Source organism: Rhagoletis zephyria, unplaced genomic scaffold, assembly GCF_001687245.7.
Source record: "Rhagoletis zephyria isolate East Lansing unplaced genomic scaffold, Rhagoletis_zephyria_1.1 Rzeph_scaffold_00030, whole genome shotgun sequence".
NCBI lineage: Eukaryota > Metazoa > Arthropoda > Insecta > Diptera > Tephritidae > Rhagoletis > Rhagoletis zephyria.
Window position 1 is genome coordinate 750,589 of NW_016157114.1, and position 16,739 is coordinate 767,327.

Here is a 16,739-nt window from a genome sequence, read left to right on the forward strand (position 1 = left end):
AGACGGTCGCGGCAGTATTTAGTAATAAGATTACATGTTTTTTGTTATTTGACAAATTGTAAGTCGTTTGTTTATGTTTTGTATGTATGAATGTATACATGTAGTTTTTGGTTTTGTAGATACGTATTCCTGAGGATGCTTTTCGATGAAAGGCGAAATATCGAATAAAATAATTTAATAAAATAACTTAAAAACTGGAAAATCCTTGGCCTTGAGCTTGATTTTAAAAAGTGGAAAAAAAAACATATTAAACCCAAAAAATTTTCGCTAGGTTTTGGTATGAAAAGAAAATTGTCCGTGTCAACACTGACTCTGATGCTGATTCCAGTTTTGCAGTGTGTAGACAAGGCTGCGGCCATACAAGAAAAAAGGCAGCTATTTAGAAAAGGAGAAATATATAATTTTGTTTACACTGGCAATGAAGTACCTCTGCGCACCACCTTCGCCAGTAAACTCGAAAAGAGTGTTTAGTGCATTGGGTTGTCCGATTATTGCGGAAATGCTACTTTACATGATGAAAAATATATAAATTTTTAATTCTAATTACTTATTAGATACTATTATGTTTGATTATAAAAATACAAAAAAAAATCTGAACTAGATTTCTAAATTGAATATTCGATAATCGAAATCCGGAAATCCGACCGGATTTTAGCCAGTATCCGGCCCGATAAGCGGATAAAAGAATGGCTGGATAAGCCAGATTCCGGATACCCGGTCATGCTCTTCTGACGATTCTGGAGATTGACCTGTGGCGCCATCATCTACCACTTGTTGACGGTGCTGTGGTACTTGGTAGAGATTGAAACTGTCACATAAGAACCTTGTAATACCCGTTGGCGATAATCTGTTGTCAGCAAAACTTAGATTACGCCGCCTATTCTCTAGATAATGGTGCCTGGTGCCCAACGCTTTCTGTTATTCTTCTATGTTCTAACATAAACCAAATCCCCTGCTGCCAGGTGTCTTGGTTTCGCACTGTGCTTCGTATTGAATGGTTGCGCTCGCTTCGTGGTCCTTTGCGGTTGACCCTGCAACTGCGGTGGTTTTAACAAGTTCAACGATGTTTTAAATTTTTTTTTAAGAATGCTTCTGTTGTTGTTTCGGCACGTTCGTGGTTGGAGTGGACCGGTACGTTTGTAGAAATGTTTGTAAGTTCTCTACACTCGTTCCCTCGCTTTTAAGCTTAGTTGGCGCTCTCTTTAGAGTATCCACGAACTATTCTGCCTGTCCGCTGGATTGTGGGTGATATGGGGCTGTTCTGACGTGATCCACTCCTCGTATCTTTAAAAATTTTGGAATTGTGCGCTCACAAATTGTGTTCCATTGTCAGATACGATGGTGTCACAGTTCTCATACCTTGAAAATGTCTCATCCAATTTTTTTGTAATTACTGATGAGGTTATGCTAGCGATTCGAAAGATCTCTGGCCATTTAGAGTAACATCAATTACCACGAAGTAGTATCAATAGTAAAGCAGTGCCATGTCATATAGGGAATATATGCTATAAACGGTACTATGTATTCGCATTACTGGAGTATGAATTCTAATAAACCGGAATAGTTAGTTCACTATTTTGTCTCAAGCAGAGCAGTCGTGTTTTACTTTTTAGTCTTGTTTGCTTAGCTTTCGTGCGTGCTCGCAACAGGTTATGGGCCTTTGCGTTAAAAGAAAGAAGGACAAAGTAAAAACTGTTATTGTAAATTCGACCGCGCTATAAAAATACGCATATTTAAAGATAAGCAATAGTGATCTAGATAAAATATTTCGTTTGAAAAAAGATTGGGTTTTGTGGAAATTTCAAATCACAATTGTCTTGAAATTTCATGAAGTGTATGAGTGCGTCACGGGCGAGCAAAAGCCACCGGTAGCATCTGCAGTCAAAACTTGCATTTTTCAACAAATGCGACATAAAGGCACAGCGAGCGATATCCTCGACAATTGACAAAGAAGCTTTATTGCATATCGTGAATTGCAAAACAGCAGCAGAAATGTGGGCAAAATTGAAAAGTGTACCAAAATTTTATGACATGCATAAAGAACATAATGAAAATATGGTCACATACATTTCACGTTTGCAAGAATTGGTGCAGCAATTGTCAGACTTGGGCCAGAAGATATCCGACAAGAACTTGATGACGAAAGTGTTAAATTCGCTCCCATCGTCGTTGAATCATTTCCATAGTGCGTGGCAGGCGACAGAGGATGGGAGGAAGACAATTAATGAACTTTGTGCATGATTACAAATCGAAGAGTCGCGAATTACTGCAAATGAAAGAGAAACCACTGATAGTGCATTTATAGCAAAACGTGTTTTTCAAAAAAGAACCAAAAGACTGAAAAAGCGGGTAAACGTGGTAACTGTTTTAAGTGCGGTTCTGATTCCCATTGGCGAAAAGACTGTCCGAATACGAAGGAGAAATACAAAAAATCAGAAGCGCTGATTTGTAGTGCATTCATTTCCAGTGAAGAAAGAGATGCATTGTATTCAGACAGTGCTGCTACAGAACATATGTCAGGTGGACGCGAGTGCTTTGGAAATTTTATTGAGTTTGATGTGCCCTTTCCAGTTCGCATTGGTAACGGTGATGCGATATATGCTATAGGTCAAGGCAACATTGACGTGCTAGTATTCGACGGTATTAAGTGGCTAGACAAACATTTGGCAGACGTATGGTGCGTTCCAAAGTTATTCGTCAACTTGTTCTCACAGGGTCGATGCCACGACAAGGGTTGCATTATGCATGCTACGGCGGAAAAGTGCGTGTTTAAGCGAGACGGTCGTATCATCGCAATGGGACTTCGGCAAACCACTTTGTATCGAATGATGATACGTACGAAGAATACTGAGCAATACGCAAATGTAGCGGTAAAACAAAATATTCGCTTATGGCATGAGCGTTTAGCACTTCAGAACATTGCGCAAGTGAAAAGTTTTACAAACGGTATCGAGTTCATCGACGAGAAAAACTTTCGATGCTAAACTTGCATTATGGGCAAGCATCATCGTTTGCCGTTCACTCGAAGAAACAGCGTTAGTTTTAGCTGTGGTGAAATTCTACATACAGATGTGTGCGGAAAAGTGCACATTGTTTCACTTGGTGGAGCGCGATATTTTCTTTTGATCAAAGACGACTACTCACACTATCGCCTTGTATATTTTCTGAAACAAAAGTCGGAGGTTTCAAATAAAGTTATTTCTTTTTTGAAACTGGTTCAAACGCAAACTCAGCACAAAGTAAAGATGGTTCATAGCGATAATGGAAGCGAGTATATTAATGCTGAATTGAAAGGTTTTTTCGAGAAAGAGCGTATACAACACAAAAAAACAGTGGCGTATACACCTGAGCAAAATGGTTCATGTGGACGAGAGAACCGAACGATAGTCGAAGCAGCGCGCACAATGTTACATTTGCATAATTTGGATTTGCGACTGTGGGAAGAAGCGGTGAATACTGCAGTATACGTATTAAATCGAACCGGCACAAGCACAGTGAAAAATAAAACGCCTTTTGAGTTGTGGCATAGAAGATCTGTAAACTTAAAAAATGTGCATGTTTTTGGTTCGACTGTTTATACACACATTCCCAAGCAAAAGCGACACAAATTTGACAAGAAAGCAACCAGATATATTTTCGTGGGGTATAGTGAAAACTCTAGTGGTTTTCGTGTTTACAACCCAGAAAGGAATATAGTTGAAGTCGTGCGCGATGTAATTTTTAAAAACAATGAAGAAGCTGGGTCGGTTTGTGAAAATTTTGGAAATGAGGACAGTAAATCTGTTCAATTGAATGTTTTGAGTGGTTCACAACTTGGTGAGGATATCTGAAATGGACATTCTGATGCAGAGGCAGAGCCTGTTAATGTTGGCTTAACGAATATTAATGTAGAGCAAAGCAACGATTCAGTACAACAAATCATCAGCGACGGTGTATCGAACTACGACACAGATGAGGGTAGTGCTGGCGGGGGCGGTCACGTAAAAGATGTGAGCAATTTGTGTAATGTTATATCACGGAACATTATGGAGCCAATACTCAGATCGGCTGATATTTGCTATTCGTTATTGACAGTGACAGACGAACCAAAATTCTACCATGAAGCAATTAAGTCGAAAGATAGTGAGAGATGGATCAAAGCAATGAACGAAGAGTATGATTCGCTCATTAAGAATCGTACTTGGCTGTTGATTGATCTGCCAGAGAATGAAGAAATCATTGTCAATCGCTGGGTTTACAAAATTAAAGAGAAAAGCAATGGCACAGTTAACCGGTATAAAGCTCGTTTGGTAGTAAGGGGTTTTACACAGTGCTATGGAATTAACTACACAGAGACATTTAGCCCTGTCGTAAGATTTTCGTCGATTCGTGTTATTTTGGCATTAGCAGCTAATCGCGGAATGAAGACTGTGCAATTTGATGCGAAAAGTGCTTTTCTGTATGGCGATTTAAAAGAAAACGTGTATATGAAGCAGCCAGTAGGATATGGGGACGGAACCAGAAAGGTGTGCAAACTAATCAAAAGTCTGTACGGGCTCAAGCAGGTGTCACGATGCTGGAACGATAAATTTACAAGTTTCGTTAAAAGATTGAATTTCGAGGCCTGCAAGGTCGATCCCTGCGTTTTCGTCCGAAGAGAAGGTGACAATCCTACAGTTCTAGCCATTTACGTCGATGATGGTTTGATAACTTCAACAAGGGAAGAGAGCATCAAACCAGTTGTTGATTTCTTATATAATCAATTTGAAATAAAAATCAGCGAGGCAAATTACTACTTGGGCTTTGAAATCAATCGTCGTTCAAATGGATCAATTCATTTAAGTCAACCTACTTATGCACGGTGGTAAATCGATTTGGTCTTCAAGACTCAAACGCTGTTTCGACACCAGCCGATAGCTCACACCGTTTAGAAGTTTCATGTTCAACAACGCCAGTTAAGTTCCCTTTCGAGAGGCCGTAGGGTGCTTGATGTACTTAAGTATTGGAACAAGGCCGGACATTACATACGCTGTTTCATTAGTCAGCTGTTTTCTGGAGAACCCGTCGTATGGGCATGTAGCAGCCGTGAAGCGAATCATTAGATACAACAAAGGAACGATTGAACGATTAAAAATCTAACGAATTTAGTTTATCTGCTTTCAGGTACTCAGATTTTGCCATGGATTTAGCAAAGAGAAAGTCGACCTCAGGTCAATGTTTTGTGCTGGGCCAAGGAATTATTAGTTAGAACTCCGAGTTAAAAAAATGTGTTGCGCAATCCACGGCAGAGGCAGAGTACATAGCTGCATCCGAAGCAACACGCGAACTAGTATGGCTGACGAGACTCATCAAAGAGATAGATGAACGTTTTCGTAACGATATACCGGCATTATATGTTGACAATCAAAGTGCAGTCAAACTCGTCAAGAATCCGGTATATCACAAGCGCGCGAAACACATCGATGTTCGTTATCACTACTATAAGTTTCAAAGAAATAAAATAAAAGTAAAGTCGATCAGTTCAGAAAATCAGTTGGCCGATATTTTCACAAAGGCCTTTTGAGAATTTAAGAGACAAATTAAATATTGTAAAGTTAAAGTAGAGTTTGTTTTTGTTTGGTTTCCAAACACTCTTTTTGTGAATTCGTTTTAATTGAATTAAAATTAAAATTCTAATTAAATATAGGAGTATTAATAGTAAAGCAATGCCATGTCATATAGGGTATATATGCTATAAACGGTACCATGTATTCGCATTACTGGAGTATGAATTCTAATAAACCAGAACAGTTAGTTCACTATTTTGTCTCAATCAGAGCAGTCGTGTTTTACTTTTTAGTCTTGTTTTGTTAGCTTTCGTGTGTGCTCACAACAAGTAGTAGTTTCCATTACAGGGTCCAGCGATATCTATTGCAACCGCTCCATAGGCCTTGTTGCTAGCGGCGATGACTGAAGTATAGATTTTATAGGCGATTTCGCTGCCATTGCACATGGCTGAGAAATTCGTACAAACGACAAGATTTCTTCGTCTATGCCAGGCCAAAAAAACATACCCTCTCGCTAAAGATTTCATCCTCTGCTTACCAGGGTGTCTCCGATGTAATTGGCATAAAACGCGTTTTCGCAGACAATCTGGGATAATAATCCGCTTTCCGAAAAGAAAACATCCTCTCACTGCACTCAAAGAATCTTTGCGTCTATGATAAGGAAGTAGGTTGTACGTAACCTTCGCTGGCCATCCGGACTTCATTGCTTTCAGAACTACTTTTGGTTGCAGCTTTCAGTATCATATTAAACGTGACTGGAAGTTTTCTGATTTGGTCGTTGACTTCGGCCAATACCTCTTGTTCCAGTTGCGTGCATGCTATGACCATATCTTCATGCTCATTTTTATCCATCAGCCTGGAAAAAGTATCCAAGCACCCAAAATTTTTCGTATTAACGTAATGTAACTCAAATTCATACCGCATGAGGATAAAAGCCCACCTCAGTAGTCTGTTCGCAGTATATGCGGGAATACCCTTTTACTACTAAAGATGAATAGTAATGGCTAGTGATCTGTCCACAATATGGATCTTCGACCGAAAATATATCGATGAAACTGTAACGTAGCATATCCGCTACGATACAATAACATACAGCATCGTACATACATACAATATTGTACATACATACTGCCCCGCACATACATACAACGATACGGTAACATACAGCATCGTACATACATACAATATTGTACATACATACTCCACTGTAGATGTAAATACAGACATACATACAGCGACGTACATACACACACCATTGTACATACACACTACACCAAGTGAGCACTGCTAGCAGCACACCAGCAGCATGCCCGAATAACTCACCAACCACTTCGCTCACCACACTGCATAAATCGGGACGGCACACGACGAATTCTCAACAAGCATGCAGCGCAACAGGTATAAAAGGCTTAACAAGTGCGCAGTCAAGTCAGTCTTGCTAGGTGAGTAGCTGACTTGACTGGTCGATGAGCGGGTGGCGTGCTTGCGCGCTAATGTTTTGCCGGCCAGCCAAGCCAAGCTCGGCGTAACCAATCGGTCGATCAGCTGGTGTGCCTGCGGGCGCGCCAATGTGTCACCGACTGGCCAAGCCAAAACCAAGTACGACTCAACCCGCCGGCAGACCCGGATTGCACGCCTTTTAGGCATCCTAATTGGTCGCCGGCTGGTTGAGCCTCCGACATCGCCGACCCGTTCCAGCCCCTACTTTTGTAGAGTGCAATTAGGGGAATGGCGGTGCCTGGAGTGAGTCTTGCTAGTTCGTTTCGCTCCACCGGTTGCCGAGGGCCAGTTGCTGTTAGAAGTCACCCGCTGCCGCATATCATCCGTCGGGACACCCCCGTTGCTCAACAGTTGTTGAGAGTCTCCCGCCGTGCCGCCGCCGCTCCCCAACCGTTGCTCAACAGTTGTTGAGAATCACCCGCCGTGCTGCTAGCGCTCCCACCGTTGCTCATCCGTTGCTCCGCTGTTGCCGAGAGTCACCCGCGGTGCCGCCGCCGCTGCCCAACCGTTGCTCAACAGTTGTTGAGAATCACCCGCCGTGCTGCTAGCGCTCCCGCCATCATCCGCTCCGACCCGACCGCACGACCACAACGAACGTCACCTCTCTCTCGCTCTCCCTCTCTTTGGACATAAGGTTGCTAGCACTCTAGTCGTAGCGCCGTGTGTGTGTGTGTTCGAAGTAAATACACGAAAATAGTGTGGTTTATTTGGAGGGGGTTAGTGGGACCTTCGTCGGACTCTGGATCGGCTGAGTTCACCTCAGCCTTTGACAAAACCCACCTCATAAATGGCGCCCGAGCAGGGACCCAGCTCTGCAGGCGCATGTGCAAAAAATTTTACAAGCACCAACACTGCGGAAGCGGGCTCGCCGAACACACCACAACCAATAGATGACACACGCGCCAGCGAGAGCAAAACCAATACGCTGAACGTCGACTCCCTCAGCTGGATATACCTGCTAAAGAAGGAGAAGTTGATAGAAGAGTGCAAGCGACATCGAATTTTCGTAGAGGGATAGACAGTCGCCGACCTGCGCAACGCGCTTAGCGCATATATAAAAGCAAAGCGCAACCGCAAGTCAACAGAGGATTTACTGAGAGACCTAGAAGAAGAGGTCAAAGCAGAAGAGGACAGGCCAGTAAAGTTGCAACCCAGCACTATTCCCACCGTCCGGATCGACAACTGTAGTCCACAGGCAGGAGAAATGAAGCGCACAGCATCAAAGCGTAATGAGATCAGCGACGCCGAGCTGATGAATACTGTCCGTCGATGGGACGTACACTTTGCAGGAGGCGACACGCTACACGACTTCCTGGAGAGAATCGAAGAACTAGCCGAGTGCTACCGCATCCCACTGGACAACCTCCTCCCAACCCTACCTGAAGTGCTGCGCGGGAAGGCCCTCCAATGGTTCCGCGTGCGAAAGCTACAAATCCACTCGTGGGCAGCATTCCGTACAGAAGTTGAGCGGTTCTTCCTCCCCAGGCGACACATGAGCCAGCTGGAAGAAGCCATCCGGCAGCGACGCCAGCAGAGCCGAGAGAAAGCCATAGATTATATCATGGCCCTACAAACGCTGATACGCCAACACCCGACTATGTGCGGAGATGATCACCTGGAGCGCATATACGATGGCTTGCGCGTGGAATACCGCCTTTTTGTCAAACGGGGAGAGTTCAAGACGATCGAGGAGCTGATGGATCTCACTGATGAATTTGAGCTTCTGAAAGGCGAGGAGGCCAGGAATGCCAGACAGGCAGCTCACAGCCTAGCTCCCCTAGAAGAAGGGTACAACAGAGAGGAATCCTGCTGGCGGTGCAAGGGACGCGGCCACCTCCGCTTCCGATGCCGAAGGACGAAAAGACTGTTCTGCTCTAGGTGCGGCCGAGATAATGTCCTCTCCAGAGATTGTTGGTGCAACACTGCCACCGTGAAGCCGCCCCGCAAAATACGCAGCACCGGAACAGTTCCGACAGCCGCCGCCCCTGTGGATACTAACACTCAACCAGGAGGAAAAGTAGATGGTCGCTACTATATCGATGTGAGCGTCGAAGGTATGCGCGTACGAGCGCTACTAGACACCGGCGCAACGCTCACCTACATCGACGAATCTATACGTCAACACCTAGAAGAGAGGAAAATCCACCATCAACCTACTCACCGAAACGTACAACTGGCTGATCAAACATGCGTCTCCAGCTTGTACACTTATCCAGTAAGAATAAGGTTTAACGAGCGAGCGACAACAACACTTGCTTCGGCACTCCCAAATCTCGCAGAACGCATGATCCTGGGGATGGACTTCCTCAGGGACAGAGGAATTGTCCTCACGCTAGACGGACAATCACTGCCCGCAGCCATCCCGCGAACAACAGATGCGCCTCCCAGCTGTGCGCCCTGACCGAGAGAGAACACCTGAGCAAGGAGCAGAATAACCAGCTGGCCGAATTCCTGACACACCACAAGAAGACCTTCAGCGGAATCACCGGACCCAGTACCGCCGCCGAGCATGTGATCACTCTCAAACACAACCGGCCGCTGAAGCAGCGCTACTACCACCGCAACCCGGCTATGCCACAGGTGATCAACGCTGAAATCGATGAGCTGCTGGCAGCTAAGCGGATCGAACCATCAAAGAGCGCGTACAGCTCACCGATTGTCCTAGTTCGGAAGAAGCAAGGAAGCTGGAGGATGTGCATAGACTACCGCCAACTCAACGCTGCCAGCGAACCAGACGCATACCCACTGCCCCAGATAGGAGCGATCCTCGACCAACTCAGAGAAGCGAAGTACATATCCACCATTGACTTGAAAAACGGCTACTGGCAGATACCCCTAGCCAAAGGATCTCGGCCATATACCGCCTTCACCGTCCCAGGGAGGGGGCTGTTCCTGTGGAAAGTCATGCCGTTCGGATTACACTCCGCTCCACCGACATTCCAGCGCGCTCTCGACGCGATTCTCGGCCCGGAACTCCAGCCGAAGGTATTCGCGTATCTAGACGACATCATCGTCCTAGGAGTCACCTTCGACGAGAACATGAGCAACCTACGAGAAGTGTTCGAACGCCTCCAGAGGAAGAGGATGCAGGTGAACTTCGACAAATGTAGTTTTGTGCAACAGAAACTCCACTACCTCGGCCACATCGTCAGCTCCGAGGACATACACACTGATCCTGCAAAAATATCCGCGGTACGAGAAATGCCAGCGCCTCAGAACATCCGAGAGCTTCGTAGATTCCTCGGTCAGCACCACTCAACCAACTGCTGAAGAAAGGCCAGGCTTGGGTATGGGGCACACCACAATCAAATGCATTCCTGACATTAAAAGAGAAGCTCACGAGCGGGCCAGTACTCTGCTGCCCCGACTTCAACCGCCCCTTCTTCCTCCAAACCGACGCCAGCGGAGAAGGGCTCGGAGTAGTCTTATTCCAACGCCACTCCGACCACGAGAGAGTCGTGGCGTACGCCAGCCGAAGCCTAAACGACCTGGAGAAGCGTTACTCAGCCACCGAACAAGAGTGCCTCGCTGTGCTATGAGGGATACGCAAGATGAGACCGTACCTGGAAGGATATCACTTCACCGTAATCACCGACCACCACTCACTAAAGTGGCTACACTCGCTGCAGAACCCGTCCGGGCGACTGGCAAGATGGGCGCTCGAACTCCAGCAGTATAATTTTGACATCGAATACCGTAAGGGATCACTGAACATAGTAGCGGACGCACTCTCGCGATGCCCACTAACAACTACCGATGACGGAGCAGACACGCTCCACACCGTGGAAACCAGCGCCAGCGATTGGTACGAGAGGAAACTGAAGGTGGTACAGCAACAACCTAGCCGCAACCCGGACTACCAAATATTTGACAATAGACTGTTCCGCCACATCGCGCCGCGCAACAAGCTCTCCCGCGCACCTCAATGGAAGCTCTGCATTCCCACTAGTCGTAGACCAGACATCCTGCAAGAAGTGCATGACGCCGCAGCGGCCGGCCACTTAGGTGTCAAGAAAACTCTCAAACGAGCGCAGAAGAATTACTATTGGCCTGGGATGTACCGCGACGTACTCAAGCACGTGAAAAGATGCCTGCCCTGCGCCGAGTATAAGGTGGAACAAAGACGCCCTGTAGGATTGATGGCCACCATGCAGTGCTCACGCCCATGGGAGATCGTCACGGCCGACCTCGTCGGACCGCTGCCACGCTCCAAACAAGGAAACACGTGCCTCCTCGTCCTGGTCGACAAGTTCTCCAAATGGGTTGAACTAGTCCCCGTACGCCAAGCAACCACCGCAGACGTCATCAAAGCACTCCAGGAGAGAGTCATCTACAGGTTCAGCTGCCCCGCCGTCTTTCTCAGCGACAACGGGAAACCATTCGTGGGCAAAGCGCTAGCAGCATTCCTCGGCGAACATCGCATAGAACATAAGTTCACCGCAGCATACGCCCCCCACGAAAACCCGACCGAGCGAGCCAATCGAGTAATAAAAACCATGATAGCCCAGCGCTCAAAGGCGGATCACCGCACCTGGGACCAGGAGCTCCCCCAGATCGCCTTCGCTATGAACACGGCTCAGCACGAATCCACGCAAGCTTCCGCCGCAGAGATAAACTTCGGGCGCAATCCAGCAGCGCCACAGCAGATACGCTCCGAAGGGGCAGTACCTGAAGAGCACCCCGCAACACCTCCAGCCACCACCGAGTTATGGACAGAGATAAAGGGGCACCTCACCGCAGCAGGCTAGCAGCAGAAAAAATATTACGACCTGCGCAGACGGCCGTGGAAACCTAAGGTGGGAGAGAAGGTTATGAAGCGAGATCACCCACTCTCCTCTGCTGCCGACAACTATGCACAGAAGCTTGCTCCAAAATTCTCAGGCCCATACATAATCGCCAAGTACATATCTACCAACACGGTGAAACTCAGCAACCCCGAGCGGCCCGACAAACAACAAGCGCATGCACACCTGCAGGACCTAAAACCATTCACCGTGTGTGTGTGTGTTCGAAGTAAATACCCGAAAATAGTGTGGTTTATTTGGTGGGGGTTAGTGGGACCTTCGCCGGACTCTGGATCGGCTGAGTTCACATCAGCCTTTGACAAAACCTACCTCATAAAACTTTTTACTGCAAATATCAACGCTAGCGCCTCCTTCTCAATCTGAGAATATTTCTGCAAACTGCCTTTGAACTTCTCGAAAGCTTGTTGACATTGCGATGTGCACACAAAGTTTACATTATCATGAGGTAGTTCGTCCAGAGGTGCCCTCAGACTGCTCATGCTACAACCCAATTTCTCGTAATAATTTACGCAACCCAAACATGCTCGTAGTTCTGAAACGGTTGTAGGTGGTGGCATTTTCAGTATTGCTCTGATTTTAGCTGGATGTGGACGTAGTCCATTCTATGAAACAATATTGCACAAATATTTAACCTCCGCCACGAAAAATTTTCATTTTTCCAAACTTAACGTGAAAATTGTACTCTCTTAGTCTTTGCAGGACCTTGAATAAGTTTTGTAGGTGGTTTTCACATCTAGGGTCCTCAACGATTACATCATCTATATACGCTGCTGTAGCATCTATGTTCGCTAACATAGTATCCATTATTTGATGAAACGCACCTGGTCCGCTTTTTATCCCTGGTGTCAGTCGGTTGAATGCGAATAAACCCTTATGTGTATTTATAGTCAGCAACTTCGCTGCCTCCGGCGTTACTGCCGTCTGTAAATTTGCATCTGCCAAATCTATATGCGAAAAACAACAACTGTTGGCAATTTTACAATGTATATCTTCCGCCGTAGGTAGTTGACACTGATGTGGTTGTAGTGCTGAATTTAACCCAGATGAGTAGTCACCACAGATTCGTCCTCCGCCTGTTGCTTTTCTAACAGCTACAATCGGCGCTGCCCAGTTGGAAAATTCGACTGGTGTTATGATTCCAAGGTTCTCGAGTCTATTCAATTCTGCTTCTACTAGAGATTGTACAGCGTACGACACTGCCCGTTTCACCCCAAAAATCGGTTGTATATATGGTTTCAAATGTATATTTATATAATTTGTGGAGTTGCGGTTGAGTACGGACCTGTTCTTTATACGTTCAATAAAAATTATATTTATCATGTAACTAATAATACTTAACCATCGAAAGACACACTAAACTATTATTGGAAATTTGTGTGGTCGCGAACTGCCCTCAGCAGTATAAAAAATCAAACCGTGATCGCGAAAAATACTTACAGCCCTGTTGTCACAGTCGTCAATTGTCATAGTTCAATTGTCCTTATCGTGTCATCAACTGTTGTCATAGGTAGGCACAGTCAATAATGACAAGCGAAAAGCTCGTTTTAACTGCCAATTGCGGCGAAACTGTCTACAGTGAAACAGCTGCTCATTGTTTACATTTTAATTGTTCTTTTTGACCGCTACTGAATCAGACGGGATTTTTTTTTTAATAAAACACACCGCTGCAATGGATTACGAAACGCCGGAAAAGTGAGTAACTTTACAATAGGAAAATTCATTTCATTTTGTTATAAATTCGTGTAGTAACATATGAACGCACCACACAAGAGCAGCTGCATTTTTGTGAAGACCACCCCGAACTACAAACGTGTAAAAACTGTGCAAAAAAAACTCTTGTCTCGGAGTTCCCTCAGAAGTCTTCTTCTCTGTATAATTTCTTCCTGCTCTACAATAATAGCCGCGGACATAATAATTATTTACTCAATGAATAATATTCTGTAATATATACTATTATGATATGCATACGCATATAATAACTTTTTAACACACCTATTTAGGCAAATAAAATGGTTTCACAGTTTTCATTTAGTTTTCTGCAAAATTAATACAATTGAAAATATTAACACATGTTTTAGCGTTGTCACGTTCTCAATAGGTCATCCAAAATAATAGACATTTGTCACCGTTGGACCTTTCAAATTGCCCTCTGCATACCTAAACACGACAATTAGGGATCAAACCAAGGCGAATTTATACAAGGTGGTGTTAAGGCCGAATTTAGATTTTCGCCGTGGTACTTCCTAATGTCAAAATGATGTGTTTGTTGTAAACAAGGCGAATTCATTTTACAGCAAGCACATCATTTTGACATCAAGAATTACCGCGGCGAAAATCTAAATTCGCCATCAACACCACTTTGTATAAATTCGCCTTGGATCAAGCGATACCACCGAGTACAAATAAATACTCGATACTGTTATTGCGATACCGAGTATTTTTTTACTCGATGGTTTTCACTCCCGTATTCCTCGGACTCGGACTAGTAAAACTGTCAAGAAATAAAAATTCGCTCAGAGCGAGAGAGTAACATTGAAAAGTACGGGATCGCTTTCTAGTAAAAAATGGCAACTTCTGCCAACTTCAACATAACCTCAAAATTTTGGTTGTAAATGTTTGTTTATTTTGTATGTTAACACACTCAGCTCACACATGTAAATAGCCAAAAATAATTTAAAATTCATTAGAATCTACTTAAACAAGTAATTAAATACTTTGCAACATGAATTAGCAGAGTGCACTTTTCCTTTGTTTACAATGTGGTTGCCACGCACTACAGCTGATCGTTTGACACATTTACCAGAATTTACCAGCAAAAAAATCTCGGACTAAAACTGGTAACTTCTGACAGAGAGAGAACCGTATTTACTCTCTATTTTGTCCTCTCAATAGTCATAGAACCGAGTACGGGATCGATTTCCAGTAAAATCTGACTGATTCTGACTATTTCTGACTAGTCCGGACTCGTACGGGATCGCAACTTTTATTAAATGCAACGTTGGTACAAGATAATGCTCGTTTCAAATTGCAACGGCAACTCTATTATTGGCAATTCTACAATGCTCTTCTTTCGAATGGAATGGTATACAGGTAAATCAGACATTGTGATTATAAATCGCTTTACGCAGGAAATAAGAGATATTGTAAAGTAAGTGTAACTGTTGTTGGTCATTTTAGGGAATATTAAACTAAATGGCACATATTCATAATCATATTTAGTTCACAACTAAGTCGAAACTATCCTAAGTTACAACTAAAGCTATTCACAGTCGCCTTAGTTTCGACTTTTCTGGCTATGTACCAACTTAAAATTTAGTTTCGGCTGCAGCTGCGATTAAGTCGTAAATAGGAGGAAGTATTTTATTAAATTAAGGAAAAAAGACGAAATATGTAAAAATTAAGTTGGCAGAACGTGATAATATTGAATGATCTCCAATTGAAATTTACAAAGAGCGATCCATTTGAATCAGAAGATGAAATTAAATGCGTATTACAATTCGAATAAGGCTACATCACAATTTTATAATTGGAATGATTTACATATATAAATGCTCAAATAATAAGTCAATTTCAAACTTGTTCTTTTAAAGCAAATTGTATGTTTCACAGTATGCTTTCGATAAACATCGGCTTCACATTATTGCGGTAGTTCTGGCTATTTCACACAATTAACAAGAAACTTATACCTTATTCTTTTGCATAGACATGCAATGAAAGTAAAAATTACATAAACGGATGATCAAACTTGACATTATTTAATAAAAATGTAATTTTTCCAAAATATCGTAAAGAAAAATCGATACATTTTCACACTCGTTTTGCAATATCGTAAAACTAAGTTAAAACTACTTAGCGCCTGTGCCAATTGATAGAAAAGAGGAAATTTTGACGGATCAAAGTAAAAATTTGGCATTTCTCGTGGTGAATACGAACGTCAGAATTTTACCTAACTCATGGGGCTAGGTAAAATTTTGACAGCATATAACCATGTATACACATAATATTGCTTGGCGGTAATAAAGAGTGAACATGAAAATGAGAGCTGAAACAGCATAAAAAAGCGTACGTTACTTGCAAATTATAAAATAAATATAAATTTAAAGTATTTCAGCAACACACAAAAATAAAGCTTTCGCACGAGCGTTGGTTTGGTTTTTCAACTGTCAAAATTTTACTTTGCATTTGGCACAGCAAAANGAGAGCTGAAACAGCATAAAAAAGCGTACGTTACTTGCAAATTATAAAATAAATATAAATTTAAAGTATTTCAGCAACACACAAAAATAAAGCTTTCGCACGAGCGTTGGTTTGGTTTTTCAACTGTCAAAATTTTACTTTGCATTTGGCACAGCAAAATTCAATTTATTTGTACTACTTCTTCTTCTTCTTATTTGGCGCTGTAACCGCCTAAGCGATTTTGGCCGAGTCCAAAACAGCACGCCAGTCATTTCTCTTCTGTGCTAACTGACGCCAATTGAAAATGCCAAGTGAAGCCAAGTCCTTCTCCACCTGGTCTTTCCAACGCAGAGGAGGCCTTCCTCTTCCTCTGTTACCAGCATCGCGGCCCGCGTTGAATATTTTCAGAGCAGGAGCGTTTCTGTCCATAGCAAAATTTTCCACCCCGTCTCACCACGGAGAAAAAAGTTACCGATTGGCACAGGCCTTTAGTAGAAGTCTGAAATGCGACTATGAATAGAAAGGAATTTTAAGTTGGTACTTAAATTTAAGTTGCAACTTTATTAGTTTCGACTTAGTGGCTGGACTATGAATACGCGCCAATGTAATTCCTAATAAACAATCGTGGTACAAAGCTCAATAAAAATATTAAAAATAAAATGTTAACAAGCCACAATAACATTGACAAATACATAGTTTAGGAAGAGCCTGCCTGAAGCTATACAAAAAAAAA